We start from the raw sequence: 15,324 nt of genomic DNA on the forward strand, positions 1-15,324 counted from the left end.
TGCGGCTATTTTATTGGGCTGCTCAGATTAAACAAATGCTTAGGTGGTTTTTGAATAATACAGACTCCTTGTGGGTCAGTATGGAATCTTTTGCATGTGCGCCAAGACTGCTAACGTCCCTTCCGTTTATTAATAACTTAAAGGAGGTCTGCCCAGTAGCTGGGAATTTTTTTCTTTTGAACACACTTTTGGCTTGGGATGATGTCAGGAGATATCTCAATGTCCCCAAGAATTTGTCCATGCAATCCCCGATTGCTTTAAACCCTGACTTCCCTGACTCATTAGCCGGTATTAGCCTTCTGGCCTGGGCAAGGGTATAGCTACTTTGGCTGATTTATTTACAGGAAAGGTGTTTAAATCTTTTGAGACGCTTAGGATAGATTACCAAATTCCCAAAACAGATTTTTTCAAATTTCTCCAATTGCGGCATTTTATTCAGTCTGGAGTGATACAGGGGAAAATTCGCTGGGAACCTTCTGATGTTGAAGATAACCTTCTTCTTCCGGGGGCGCTAAAGGGACAGATTTTTTATCTGTATTCTCTGTTATCGGAAACCTCTTCTCCTTTGGACCCTTTGAGGAAGGTTTGGGAAAGGGATATGGGCCAGTCATTTACTGTTGACGAATGGCTGTCTATACGAGAGGAGGTTTTTCATAAATCAATCTCAAGCTCTGTGCATGAACAAAACTTCAAATTTATATACAGGATATATCTTACCCCAGTACGCCTCCACAAAATGTACCCAAACGTGTCTCGGATGTGTTTTAAATGCAAATCTGAAATAGGAACGTTGATGCATTTATTTTGGGACTTTAAGAACATCAAACCTTTTTGGCAGGAGGTACATGATTTGGTTCAGAAGACGCTGGGTAGACAATTCATTTTGTCTCCAACTATTTATTTACTGAACTGCAAAACTTTTGTCTTTGTTAAATATAATTACTTATCTGGTGAAGAAATGCATACTTATTTTATGGTCATCACCAAAGGTACCGACTTTAAAGATGTGTTTAGCACAAATGGCTAATCTTCTCCCATTGGAAAAAATTACGTACGACTTACAGAATAAGTCAGATGTATTCTGGCGGATATGGGCCCCTTTGTGGGATTTACTTACTCTGCAGGCGAGACCCTAGCCCTGATTTATGTTTTTCTTTTTTGTGTTTTATGTTTTGTTTACCCATCTGTAGTTGTTTCCATCCTGTTTTGATTTGCCCTTTGCCTTTCCATGGTCACTTTCCCATATTAGCGTTATGTTGTTGTTATTAATATGCTTGAGTGTATGCTGTGTGTGTTGACTGATCGGCTCTGTTGTTGTTTTGTTTTAATGAAAAATAAATAAAAATATAATAAAAAAATAAAATAAAATAGTCTTTCCAAAAACAACGTTACATTTTACGTTAAGCATTTGTGTAATTTATTTAGGTCATTTTCTATAAAATAAAACTTAAAGAAAGCTTACCTGAATCAGAGAACATGCAGCCCCTTCCAAAATGCAGTTGACGAGAGGAAACCCTGTGCACAATGCTAGGGAAACAGACTGCGCATGCGCAATGACAGGAAGTGAAACGCGTGGCATTTGTCCCTCATAACTCCAAAACGAACTTAAATTACTATTTTCTTGTTTGTTTTTTTTTGTTGTTGTTTCTTAAATACAGAGCAGAGCAGAACAACATTCGAATCTGTAAAGGGTCTACTTTTATTTGTACACACATTAACAACAAAACGCTGTGCTTTTGTAAAATAAAGAAAACAGACAGGGGGCGCTCTCTGCCGTCTGTGTCATCTCCCTTCACTGATACACAAATAAAACAACCTGGATCTCAGTGAATATTCTCTGATTATGTATTCAGTATGAAAGTTAACATAGCAAAAGTTCTGTTTGGCTCCTGATGATTTACGTCATTTAAAACACCATAATCGCTTTAAAACATTTACAAGAATATTTTGTCTTCATGCTCTATGTTAAGTGTCAGAGCCCAAATCTTTTTACTTTAACTGGAGTAAAAAAGTCTAATCAGTCCTTCAACTTTCACTAAACTCTTTTCAAACATAAGTATCTGTACTTCTACTTAAGTGAAGGATGTGTGTACCTTTGCCACCTCTGGCTCAGACTAAAAATTTATTCTTTATGGTGTTCCTGTGCATACATTTGATATTGTGTAAGTTTGATTTTATAATGTGTTTATTGACCTCTGGACAAATTGAACAAGCTGATGATGATGATTGAATTGTTTTTGCAAGATTTGCCTCTTGGAGTGCAGAACATATGCAATCCTACACAGTCATTCCAGCCTGGTGTTTATATTATAGAGAGTTCAGTCAGTGTCAGGTCTTTCCCATACTTTGCCAACTTTCCATTGCTGGCTTCAAAAAGAAGCCAAAGGTGGTTGTCAAAAAATATTGCTTGAAAAAAAATTTCCATTGAGAATTTGCTTTCTGCTTGTACTATGAGACCTGGCCGTCACTAAAAATGCTCAGTGGTCACATTTAGTTCCTTTTGGATTAGTTTAATATCAGGATTCAAATTCCAAGGGCCCACATACATTATAATTAAACTCTTGCTGTCTCCCAAATGAGGATGGTTCCCCTTTTGAGTCTGGTTCCGCTCAAGGCTTCTTCCTCATTACGTCTAAGGGAGTTTTTCCTTGGCACAGTCGCCACGGCTGCTCATCAGGGATGAATACACATCGTTCACCTTAACTGTTGATTTCTGTAAAGCTGCTTTGAGACAATGTCTGTTGTGAAAAGCGCTATAGAAATAAACTTGACTTGACTTGACTTGACATACCAGATTTCATGTCACCTGCATGTTGTTAGGACTTATGCTGGATAAACATAGCACATACTCCTATGAAACGTTGGACCAAAAAGATCCTTCAATTCAATTTAATAAAATTTTATTTGTATAGCGCTTTTGTCAATGGAGATTGTCTCAAAGCAGCAGTTCAGCTTGACCAGATTCTGGACGTAAACTGAGGCCCCCAAATCACTCACTTACTAATTCAACGTATCTAAACACACACAATAGTTGTTAGTAGTTGATAGTATGTGCAGATGTTTATATATAATCAAGTATCACGGCTGCTAGTAAATGTTAGGGTGAGTTTAACTAAAGCTTTTATTCTTTTATATTTTTTTTTATATTCTTAAAGTAAGAGATTTTTTCTGTAAATATGTTTTTCTTTTAAATCATGCATTACGTGTAAAGGGTCCTGCTTGAAGATTAAAGTCTTCTACATTATTTCTTTAAAATTTGGCATTTGCCTATTAGTATACTTTTAATGAATGATCAATAGTAGCCTTCTAATATTAAAATTGTATTCTTGTCTGTGGATTTACAGTAAACTGTGTTGGATATGAACATGTTGGAGCAGTTTCCTAGACAGGATATAAATTAATTCATGAGTAGGCTTTAATCTACAATAGTTAATCATGTCTTAATAAAATGCCTTTCTAAACATATATTCAATACAGATTACTAACACCTGGAGTATGGAGTCCTGAACTGAAATAAACTAGATTCAATTAAAACCACCTGTGTAAATCTGAAGTAGCTGAATGGAGGTTGCCTATTAAACATGGACTGAATCAAGAAAAGTTTACAAATGTATGCAACTGAGAAGCAAATGGCAATGGAAGCTTTACATAAATGGTGGAACATCTGGATTGTCATCTTATTCTATTGGGGCATCTGGGCCTCCAAGCTGTTTTAGGTAGTTGTGGAGAAAGACAGTTGCAATGGTGCAGCATCTTCTTGGTTTGAATCAAAGTGTTTTCCGAAGTCACTGAAAGCGATTTTTTAAAACACCAAACATGCGCTTTAATAGACCCCCAATGCAAATCCTGCTGGAAAATTAAATCAGCATCTCCATAAAGCTGGCACAAGGAATGCGTAAGTTGTATCCCATGTACAGTGAGGAAAATAAGTATTTGAACACCCTGCTATTTTGCAAGTTCTCCCACTTAGAAATCATGGAGGGGTCTGAAATTGTCATCGTAGGTGCATGTCCACTGTGAGAGACATAATCTAAAAATAAAAATCCAGAAATCACAATGTATGATTTATTAACTATTTATTTGTATGATACAACTGCAAATAAGTATTTGAACACCTGTTTATCAGCTAGAATTCTTACCCTCAAAGACCTGTTAGTCTGCCTTTAAAATGTCCACCTCCACTACATTTATTATCCAAAATTAGATGCACCTGTTTGAGGTCGTTCGCTGCATAAAGACACCTGTCCACCCCATACAATCAGTAAGAATCCAACTACTAACATGGCCAAGACCAAAGAGCTGTCCAAAAACACTAGAGACAAAATTGTACACTTCCACAAGGCTGGAAAGGGCTACGGGGAAATTGCCAAGCAGCTTGGTGAAAAAAGGTCCACTGTTGGAGCAATCATGGAAAATGGAAGAAGCTAAACATGACTGTCAATCTCTCTCGGACTGGGGCTCCATGCAAGATCTCACCTCGTGGGGTCTCAATGATCCTAAGGAAGGTGAGAAATCAGCCCAGAACTACACGGGAGGAGCTGGTCAATGACCTGAAAAGAGCTGGGACCACCGTTTCCAAGGTTACTGTTGGTAATACACTAAGACGTCATGGTTTGAAATCATGCATGGCACGGAAGGTTCCCCTGCTTAAACCAGCACATGTCCAGGCACATCTTAAGTTTGCCAATGACCATTTGGATGATCCAGAGAAGTCATGGGAGAAAGTCATGTGGTCAGATGAGACCAAAATAGAACTTTTGGGTCATAATTCCACTAAACGTGTTTGGAGGAAGAAGAATGATGAGTACCATCCCAAGAACACCATCCCTACTGTGAAGCATGGGGGTGGTAGCATCATGCTTTGGGGGTGTTTTTCTGCACATGGGACAGGGCGACTGCACTGTATTAAGGAGAGGATGACCGGGGCCATGTATTGCGAGATTTTGGGGAACAACCTCCTTCCCTTAGTTAGAGCATTGAAGATGGGTTGAGGCTGTGTCTTCCAACATGACAATGACCCGAAGCACACAGCCAGGATAACCAAGGAGTGGCTCTGTAAGAAGCATATCAAGGTTCTGGCATGGCCTAGCCAGTCTCCAGACCTAAACCCAATAGAGAATCTTTGGAGGGAGCTCAAACTCCGTGTTTCTCAGCGACAGGTCAGAAACCTGACTGATCTAGAGAAGATCTGTGTGGAGGAGTGGGCCAAAATCCCTCCTGCAGTGTGTGCAAACCTGCTGAAAAACTACAGGAAACGTTTGACCTCTGTAATTGCAAACAAAGGCTACTGTACCAAATATTAACATTGACTTTCTCAGGTGTTCAAATACTTTTTTTGCAGCTGTATCATACAAATAAATAGCTAAAAAATCATACATTGTGATTTCTGGATTTTTTTTTTTAGATTATGTCTCTCACAGTGGACATGCACCTACGATGACAATTTCAGACCCCTCCATGATTTCTAAGTGGGAGAACTTGCAAAATAGCAGGGTGTTCAAATACTTATTTTCCTCACTGTATATGTCACAGGCCGGGGTGGCCTTCCCTCCCCTTCACAACGTACCACCTCGAAGAGAGTTACCCAGAGACACCAACAGACCAGACAAGGTAATTAACATCAAAAACTTGTATTTTATTTAGTTAAAATAAGTCTACTCTCAAACTAAAATCCACGTACTGATCCTCCTCTCTCTTCTACCGGGTTGCGTGGGAAGTTCGCACAACGATCCCTCTTCAAACGGACAGAAGCAAACGATGGAGCAGACACTGGTAAGGGTTCAGACAACAGTTCCTCTTCGGCCGGAAGTAAGTAATGGAACAAGCACTGATAAGGATTCGCACAGCAACTCCTCTTCGGCCAAAGATGAGTGATGAAGCAGACACAGGTAAGGATCCGCACAGCGGCTCCTCTTCAACCGGAGATAGAAGTTGCGGCAGGCACTGGTAGGAAATTGACAACAAGGGAAAGGGTTACTCTTCTCACAGGACAGCATCAATCATTTAAGTGTTACCTCTTTTTGGGATAGGGGGGAAGGATCGGGCAGGGGGTCATCTGACGCAATACAATAGTCTGTCGTAGATGGCAACCAGGGAGCTCTCTCGTTCCCTCCACGGGACGCACCCGCTAGCTGGGGGCCACTCCCCTTCCACAAGCCGACGGCTGTTGAAATACAGCGACGGACAGTAACTTCCTCACAGAACAGTGATGGCCGCCTCCACTGGCAGAGGACAATTTCTCTACGTTCACAGGACAACAGTGGTGAGTACAGGTTTCAACAGTCCACAGCTGGGTCTTCTTTCCACAAGGCAGTAGTAGCAACATTCAATGGCAAAGGACAGTTTCCCTAGGTTCACAGAACAACAGTGGTGAGTACAGGATTTGACAATCAATAACTAGATCTTCTTACCACAGAGCAGTGATGGCAGCATTCAATGGCGAAGGACAGTTTCTCTAGGTTCACAGAACAACAGTGGTGAGTACAGGATTCGACAGTCAACAACTGGGTCTTCTTACCACAGAACAGCAATCTCTCATAAATCCTCTTCAACTCAGACAGAATAGAGCTGCATTCCTGTACAGCATATGCTCAACACACAGCAGTTAATTAATTTCAGTTTGACCTTCAGAGCCCACAAGTAGCCAACTGGAGAACGGGCAGACACAAAATTACAGTTTCCACATCAGTGCACAATTCAGTCACTTCAAATGATCACACGTGTTCACTTCACATTAGGCACTGCAACTCACATCAACTCACAGTGAATAGGGTCTCTTCTCGTGGTCCCGGCCGACTCTCTCCGCTCAACTGACAAACTGTACATCCAAGCTGTGTAGGTGGTCGACACTGCTCTCCAGCTCTTCCTTCTCTGCATACAGTCTTTCCCGTCCTTTAATGATCTGCCCTCTCGTGTACTGCTCGACGGGATCAACAGATCAACAACCAAAGATTTCCTCCAGTCTGCATCAACCCCAAAGATTTCGCTCCAAAGTTTTTCTTCCCCTGCTGCACATCAACCGGATCCTTTTATAATCCCCCTCACAAATCCATACCCCTCGTGGCCCAATCTCTGCTCATTGCCCAGCTGCCACTCATTCCCTCATTAGCAAGCTCCGTCAGCCTGTTTACACGGAAAAACCCGGAACTGTTCTGGTGTTACATTAAACTCGCTCCCACCGGAAACAAGAATGGGGAGGAACAGTTCCGCTTATTTGTCACCCCGTGACATCCTCCCCCACCAATCCGTTCTAGTCCCTAGAACGAGGCCCAGGGACCCAGTCTCCATATCTCATAGGGGGCTGCCCTCTGTTGTCCCGTTGGGAACGTCTTGCTGGCGAGGCGGGGTCTTCCCCTCTTGGTTCGACGTTCAGGCCCCTTGGAACCACTGCCCAACCTACTAAGGGTGGCCTAGGTGCCACCGGGACAGTCGGAGCTTCTACCATAGGCTTTGGATAGTTCGGACAGGGGCGGATTAAATTCCGATGTATCACCCGCTCCGGGCCTGACTTTCCCTCAGGGCGGATGGTATAAACCGGCTGGTCGGGACGTTGTTGACTTTGTACCACATAAGGCAGAGCCTCCCACCGATCACTCAGTTTGCCCTTTCCTTGGCGTCGATTGTCCCGTCTCAAAACTCTCTCCCCGGGCAATAACGGAGCCTCTCGGGCCGTCCGGTCATACAGCCGCTTGTTCTTAGCAGAGGCTATGTTGATTCGACGATTGATATTCAGTGACCTGTTCGTACGCCGAGTGGAGTCGCTGATGATGTCTGCCTACCCAATCCGTCAGACTCAGATCTTCTCCAACCCCACCCGTTCCAAGTAGTAGATCTGTGGGGAGACGCACATGTCTCCCAAACATCAGGTAAGTTGGAGCATAACCAGTGGTGCTATGCACACTATTGTTATAGGCCTGTACCAGCGCGGGAAGACTATCGACCCAATTACTCTGACGATCCGTATCCAATGTCCCCAATAGAACCGCTCACACCCTCCGTTTCCCTGGGGGTGATATGGCGTGGTATGCGTCTTTTTACACCCATAGAGCTGGCACAACTCCCGTACAACCTTAGATTTGAAGTTTGGCCCTTGATCCGAGTGAAGAGTCTCTGGACACCCAAACGGCTGGAATACGATCTTCCACAGGGCATTTGCAGTAGTGGTGGCAGTCTGGTCTAAGGTAGGAATGGCCCAAGCATATTTTGTGAACAGGTCAAATACCACTAGAATGTTCTGGAAGCGATCCATCGGTCGACCCAACGTCAAGTAATCCATGGCCACAATGTGCAAAGGGGCCCTGGCTCGTATGGGGACCAATGGGGCTCGCACCCCTTTCCTCGTCTTGAAGAGCGTGCAGCGTGGGCATTTCTGGATGAACAAGTTCACAGACGCCTCCATCCCTGGCCAATAGAAATTTCTCCGCAACAAAGACACCGTCCTCTCTTTCCCTTGATGTCCTAACTGGGTATGGTAAGCCCATAAAAGGGCTTGAACCTGCCCTTCAGGTACCACCACCTGGCCTACAGTTTCACCCAGCACGGGGTCTTGGATGGATCGGCAAACCACCCCCTCTCTCAGATAGAGCCTCTCCCACTGCCCAAGGAGTTTCTTCACTACCCATGTCTGGGCTCGACGCTCCACCACCTCCGGCCATAACCCCTGCGTCAGCCAGGACCGTATCTTCATCAACTCAGCATCTCCCTCCTGCCTTTCCTTCCACCGCTGCGGATCCCAGCCCCAACTAACGGGGACTGTCTCTTGCTGGAGCCCAGGTGCTTCCACACATCCCACCATAAGCCCCTCTTCACATGCCTCCAGCGGCTCGAACGGACAACTTTCGGCCTCAGGGAGTCTAGACAACACATCAGCATTAATGTGCTCCCGGCCCGGTCGATACTGGAGTTGGTAGTCATAATTAGCCAGTTGCGCTACCCACCGTTGTTCAACTGCCCCCAACTTAGCTGTTCGTAAGTGGACCAAAGGGTTGTTATCAGTTATTACGAGTACCTTGGCTCCCCACAGGTAATCCTTAAATTTCTCGCTCATGGCCCACTTCATAGCCAACAAGTCAAGTTTAAATGAACTGTAATTGGAATCATTTCGTTCGGCGGGGTGAAGACTTCGGCTTGCGTAGGCGATGACCCGCTCCACTCCCTGTTGCCGCTGGGCCAATACTGCTCCCAGGCCAAGGTTACTAGCATCGGTGTACACAACAAAAGGCTGGGTAAAGTCTGCATATGCCAAGATCGGAGCCTGTAATAGCTCCTGCTTGAGCCTCTGAAAGGCCACGTCACAGGTGGAATCCCAAGCAACAGGAGGGGTCCCACGACCGCGGGGACGGCCTGAACCCGCCAGAAGCTGATTTAACGGTTTGGCGATCTTGGAGAAGTTTTTAATAAATCGCCGATAATATCCTACAAAGCCCAGGAAGGATCTCACTTGCCGCACTGTCTTAGGCGCACTCCATCCTTGGACAGCTGATACTTTTTCGGGGTCCAGAGACTCCAGAGGCACCCACGCAGTGGCCCAGAAATTTCACTTCCTTGCGAAACAGTTGGCATTTGTCCGGCTGTAGCTTCAGTCCGTACTTCTCCATCGCCTGGAACATCTGTTCTAAATGTTGGAGATGGGATTCAAAGTCCGGGGAGTACACAATGACATCGTCTAGGTATACTAATGTAGTGTCCACCAGCTGGCCGTCCAGACACCGCTGCATCAGTCATTGGAAAGTGGCTGGGGCGTTGCAAAGGCCAAAGGGCATCCGGTCCCACTCAAAGAGCCCAAAGGGAGTAGTAAACGGTCTTTTCTCTATCTCCCTCCTCCACCTGCACCTGCCAATACCCGCTGGCCAGATCTAAGGTGGAATACCAGGCGGCTTGAGTCAGGCTGGTGAGAGAATCCTCGATCCGCGGCAGCGGAAAGGCATCCTTCTTGGTCACTTGGTTCAGTCTACGGTAATCTACACAGAACCTCCAAGCTCCGGTCTTCTTTCGTACCAAGACGATAGGGGCCGCCCAAGGGCTGCTGCTCTCACGAATGATCCCCTTCTCCAGCATCCCCCGCAACAGGGTACGAACCTCGGAGTAAAGAGTGGGTGGCACCGGACGATATCTTTCTCTGCTTGGTGTAGCAGCACCAGTAGGAATCTGATGTTTCACAGCGTCAGTACGGCCATAGTCTTCATCGTGTGTAGAGAATAGGTACTGCCACTTCGCCAAGAATGCCTGAAGCTGTTGCGTCTGCCTCTCTTCCAGCCCCTCTCCCTGCAGGGATTCCCCTAAAAGATGGGCCGGCATACCCTCCCTCAAGGAGTCCATGGGCTGATCCACTCGCGTCAGGGCCACCTCGACCACTGTAGAGCTCACTTGACAGAAGTTAACTCCTCCACCATCCCTCACTTGCTGGGGGCCCACCGAGGTCACTCGGGCCAATCGTTGATGGCGATACAAGTTAACCGGATAAGGATGTACATTCCGTATCCTCACGACGACTTGGCCCCGCCGAACAGCGGCCAAACCTCGAGCCACCTCCACCACTTGACAATCCAAATGGGGCTCCACGAGCACCCAATCTTCTGGTCCAAACGTCCGAGCGGGCAACCGAGCCCAAATCACAGCCTCACTCCGGGCCGGGACAGAAAGAGCATATCGACAAGTAACCCGGCCTGTGCCTTCACGATCTTCTTGGGAACTGGCCGTATGAACCCGGCGACAATCTGCAACAATACGTTCCCACTCACGTTTCTCGGCTGGCGGGGCAGTTCGAATAGGCCTGGTTTGGAACAGTTCCTCCCAACACTCTGAAATGACATTCATGCCCAAAAGGGCTCGATGCGTCCCCAAACAAGGGTCCCGGACGACCACAACTCCTTTCTGTGGTACCGTAATCCCATGAATCTCCAAGTCCGTGACCAGGTATCCAACATAAGGAATGTCTAGACCGTTTGCTCCTCGCAAGGTGAGCCAAGGGGCCTCCGCCTCCTGTAAACATCGAGCATTGAACAGTTCTTTAGACAAACTCTCGGAGAATAGAGTAACTTGGGACCCGGTATCCACTAGACATCGGACCTTGACACCGTTCACCTGAATCTCCACAGTGGGGCAGCGTCCAACTAGGTGGTCTCTAGGGACAGCGGACAAAGAAGGGTCAATCAAAGGGGTCCCGACCACTTGACCCACAGTGGCCGGTAACTCTAAAAATCCCCCTGCGAACCCCGGCGAGAACCGCACTGGTGACTATAGTGTCCCGGCTCTCCACAGCCATTACAAATCGGGCCAGCAGACCGAATTGGACGCCTTCCTGGGTCTCGACTCCCGTCCGAGTAAGAACGCTCTCGAAGCAAGGGCAGCGGATTTGGCCGCTCCCGGCGAAACTCCTCCAGAAAGGTCTTGGACAACTTGGTCATTTGTTCCCGCACCTCCTTCATGAGTTCTGCACGTAGGGCCTGCTTCCAATCGGACGGCCCAGGAAGAGTGGAATCGATCGTTCGACTGGCGGCCATACGAACGGAGGGGTCCGCCGTCTCCGCATGATCCGTCTCCAAAGCCAGGGCCTCCCTTCGCAAATCCTCGAATGTCAGCTCAGGATCTCGGCGGAGCTGTACACGCAAGCTCTGACGGACGGGGCCCTCCCGGAGACCCAGGAGAAATTGGTCTCGCAACAAGGTCTCTTCACCACCCAGGCCATGGTCATGCCTCTCTTTCAGCCTAGTAAACTGCTCCCGCAATCGTAGAGCAAAGGCCCGTAAGGTTTGCTTGGGTCCTTGTTTGCAGTTAAAGAACTGAGTCCGGAGGACCGCCACTGGAGTGGCATCACCATACCGCCCGGTCAAGAAGTTATACACAGCTTGGGCCGTCGCTCGAGTCGCTTCTGGTGCGGCCCGCACTTCTCTCCTGGCTTCCAGGCAATTCTTCGTCTGCCATAAGGGATCTCTGGTCGCTCAACTCGAGGTGGAATCCTGCCGACTACGCCAAATCTGTCACAGGCCGGGGTGGCCTTCCCCTTCCCTTCACAACGTACCACCTCGAGGAGTTACCCAGAGACACCAACAGACCAGACAAGGTAATTAATATCAAAAACTTGTATTTTATTTAGTTAAACTAAGTCCAATCTCAAACTAAAATCCACCGACTGATCCTCCTCTCTATTTTACCGGGTGGCGTGGGAAGTTCGCACAACGATCCCTCTTCAGACGGACAGAAGCAAACGATGGAGCAGACACTGGTAAGGGTTCAGACAACAGTTCCTCTTCGGCCGGAAGTAAGTAATGGAACAAGCACCGATAAGGATTCGCACAGCAACTCCTCTTCGGCCAAAGATGAGTAATGGAGCAGACACAGGTGAGGATCCGCACAGCGGCTCCTCTTCAACCGGAGATACGGGTTGCGGCAGGCACTGGTAGGAAATTGACAACAAGGGAAAGGGTTACTCTTCTCACAGGACAGCATCAATCATTTAAGTGTCACCTCTTTTTGGGATAGGGGGGAAGGATCGGGCAGGGGGTCATCTGACGCAATACAATAGTCCGTCGTAGATAGCAAACGGGAAACTCTCTCGTTCCCTCCACGGGACGCACTCACTAGCTGGGGGCCACTCCCCTTCCACAAGCCGACGGCCGTTGAAATACAGCGGCGGACAGTAACTTCCTCACAGAACAGTGATGGCCGCCTCCCTTGGCAGAGACAATCAACAACTAGATTTTCTTACCACTGGGCAGTGATGGCAGCATGCAATCGCAGAGGGCAATCTCTCTATGTTCACAGAACCACAGTGATGAGTACGGGTTTCAACGGTCAACAACTGGGTCTTCTTTCCACAGGGCAGTAGTAGCAACATTCAATGGCGAAGGACAGTTTCTCTAGGTTCACAGAACAACAGTGGTGAGTACAGGATTTGACAATCAATAACTAGATCTTCTTACCACGGAGCAGTGATGGCAGCATTCAATGGCAGAGGGCAGTTTCTCTATGTTCACAGAACCACAGTGGTGAGTACAGGTTTCAACGGTCAACAACTGGGTCTTCTTTCCACAGGGCAGTAGTAGCAACATTCAATGGCGAAGGACAATTTTTCTAGGTTCACAGAACAACAGTGGTGAGTACAGGATTTGACAATCAATAACTAGATCTTCTTACCACAGAACAGTGATGGCAGCATTCAATGGCAAAGGACAGTTCCTCAAGGTTCACAGAACAACAGTGGTGAGTACAGGATTCGACAGTCAACAACTGGGTCTTCTTACCACAGAACAGCGATGCATAGATCTCTCATAAATCCTCTTCAACTCAGACAGAATGGAGCTGCATTCCTGTACAGCATATGCTCAGCACACAGCAGTTAATTAATTTCAGTTTGACCTTCAGAGCCCACAAGTAGCCAACTGGAGAACGGGCAGACACAAAATTACAGTTTCCACACCAGTGCACAATTCAGTCACTTCAAATGATCACACGTGTTCACTTCACATTAGGCACTGCAACTCACATCAACTCACAGTGAATAGGGTCTCCTCTCGTGGTCCTGGCCGACTCTCTCCGCTCAACTGACAAACTGTACATCCAAGCTGTGTAGGTGGTTAACTATGGGAACACAACTGACATTGAAAGGCTTCACAACAGAACTCACTGAACGCCGGGGCGGCTTCACCACATCATAGCAGGTAGCGGGCACTACAGGCATTTACTTCCTAATAGGACTGGCAGACAACACTTATCTGTTCGATGAGATAACGCAGTTCAATCATACCACTGCCCTCCAGCTCTTCCTTCTCGGCATACAGTCTTTCCCGTTTGTTAACGATCTGCCCTCTCGTGTACTGCTCGACGGGATCAACAGATCAACAACCAAAGATTTCCTCCAGTCTGCATCAACCCCAAAGATTTCGCTCCAAAGTTTCTTTTTCTGCTGCACATCAACCGGATCCTTTTATAATCCCCCTCACAAATCCATACCCCTCGTGGCCCAATCTCTGCTCATTGCCCAGCTGCCACTCATTCCCTCATTAGCAAGCTCCGTCAGCCTGTTTACACGGAAAAACCCGGAACTGTTCTGGTGTTACATTAAACTCGCTCCCACCGGAAACAAGAATGGGGAGGAATATCCGCTTATTTGTCACCCCGTGACATATACGTCTGTGTGTGGAGGCTCTGAAGCACTGACTCCAGCTGAAGTCCACTCTTTGTGAAAATCCCCAAATTCTTGGATGGTCTTCGTTTCAACATTTTCTACCACATTTTTTCCTTCCATTTAACTTTCCATTAATGTGCTTGGATACAGCACTCTGTGAACAACAGCTTCTTAAGCGATGAGCTTTTGTGTCTTACCCTACATGTGCAGGATGTCAATGATCACCTTCTGGAAAACTGTCAGGTCAGCAGTCTTCCCCCATTATTGTGTAGACTGAGACACCATTTAAAGGCTCAGAAAATTCACATTTTCGGAAATACTGAATTTTGGGTTTTCATTAACTGTAAGCTATAATCATCAAAATGAAAAGAAATAATTTGAAATTTGAAATATAGTTTGTGTGTGATGAATTTATATAATATACAAGTTTCACTTTTTGTATTGAATTACTCAAAAAAAATCAACTTTTCAATTATATTCTAATTTATTGAGATGCACCTGTAGCTGCCGTGCGGTTTCTGATGAAAGTACATTGTGATCAGTGACCTTACTAATTAGTAAGGTCTATTTAATGTAGTAAATATTAGACACATTTGTTCCCAAATTTGAATGAAATAACAAACTAATGTAATGCTGATGTAGTGGTTGGCCATGCTGAAAAAAGAGTATAACGAATTGATTATTTTAAAAATTACAAATAAGTAAAAGTGATTATTGCTGACACTATCCAGCTTTAAAAACACAAAAACACGCAATACTTTCATAAACAGTATATATATTTGTATATTATGAAAGTTATAACTAAAGGTTTACAGTAATGAATAGTCAAGTTTGGTGTGGTAATCCTCAAAACAGCTGTATTTAATGCATAACCCAGGCTGTTATGGACAGCCTTTGCAAACCCATGTAGTTAAAATGGGCTTGCTGTTAGGGGTACGAAGGCCACGAGCAAAGCACACACTGCACTGCTTCGATTTTGATGTCTTAGATGGACAGAGGTCTGAGATGATGTAAAAAAAGACATAAACAGGAAAGAAGAAAAAGGAGAAAGTGCCATTGGTGATAGCTGTGTTAAAGCTGCACAGGGAAATTAAGGATCTGAATCTGAACCTCCAGCAACCAAAAAGAAGAGGCTGTGTGACCTTCTCCAGAACAGAAGAACCCAACTTACAAGTCACCAGACTTAGGCATCGGTTCCA

This window comes from Silurus aristotelis (genome assembly GCF_946808225.1).
Source record: "Silurus aristotelis genome assembly, chromosome: 8".
Lineage (NCBI taxonomy): Eukaryota > Metazoa > Chordata > Actinopteri > Siluriformes > Siluridae > Silurus > Silurus aristotelis.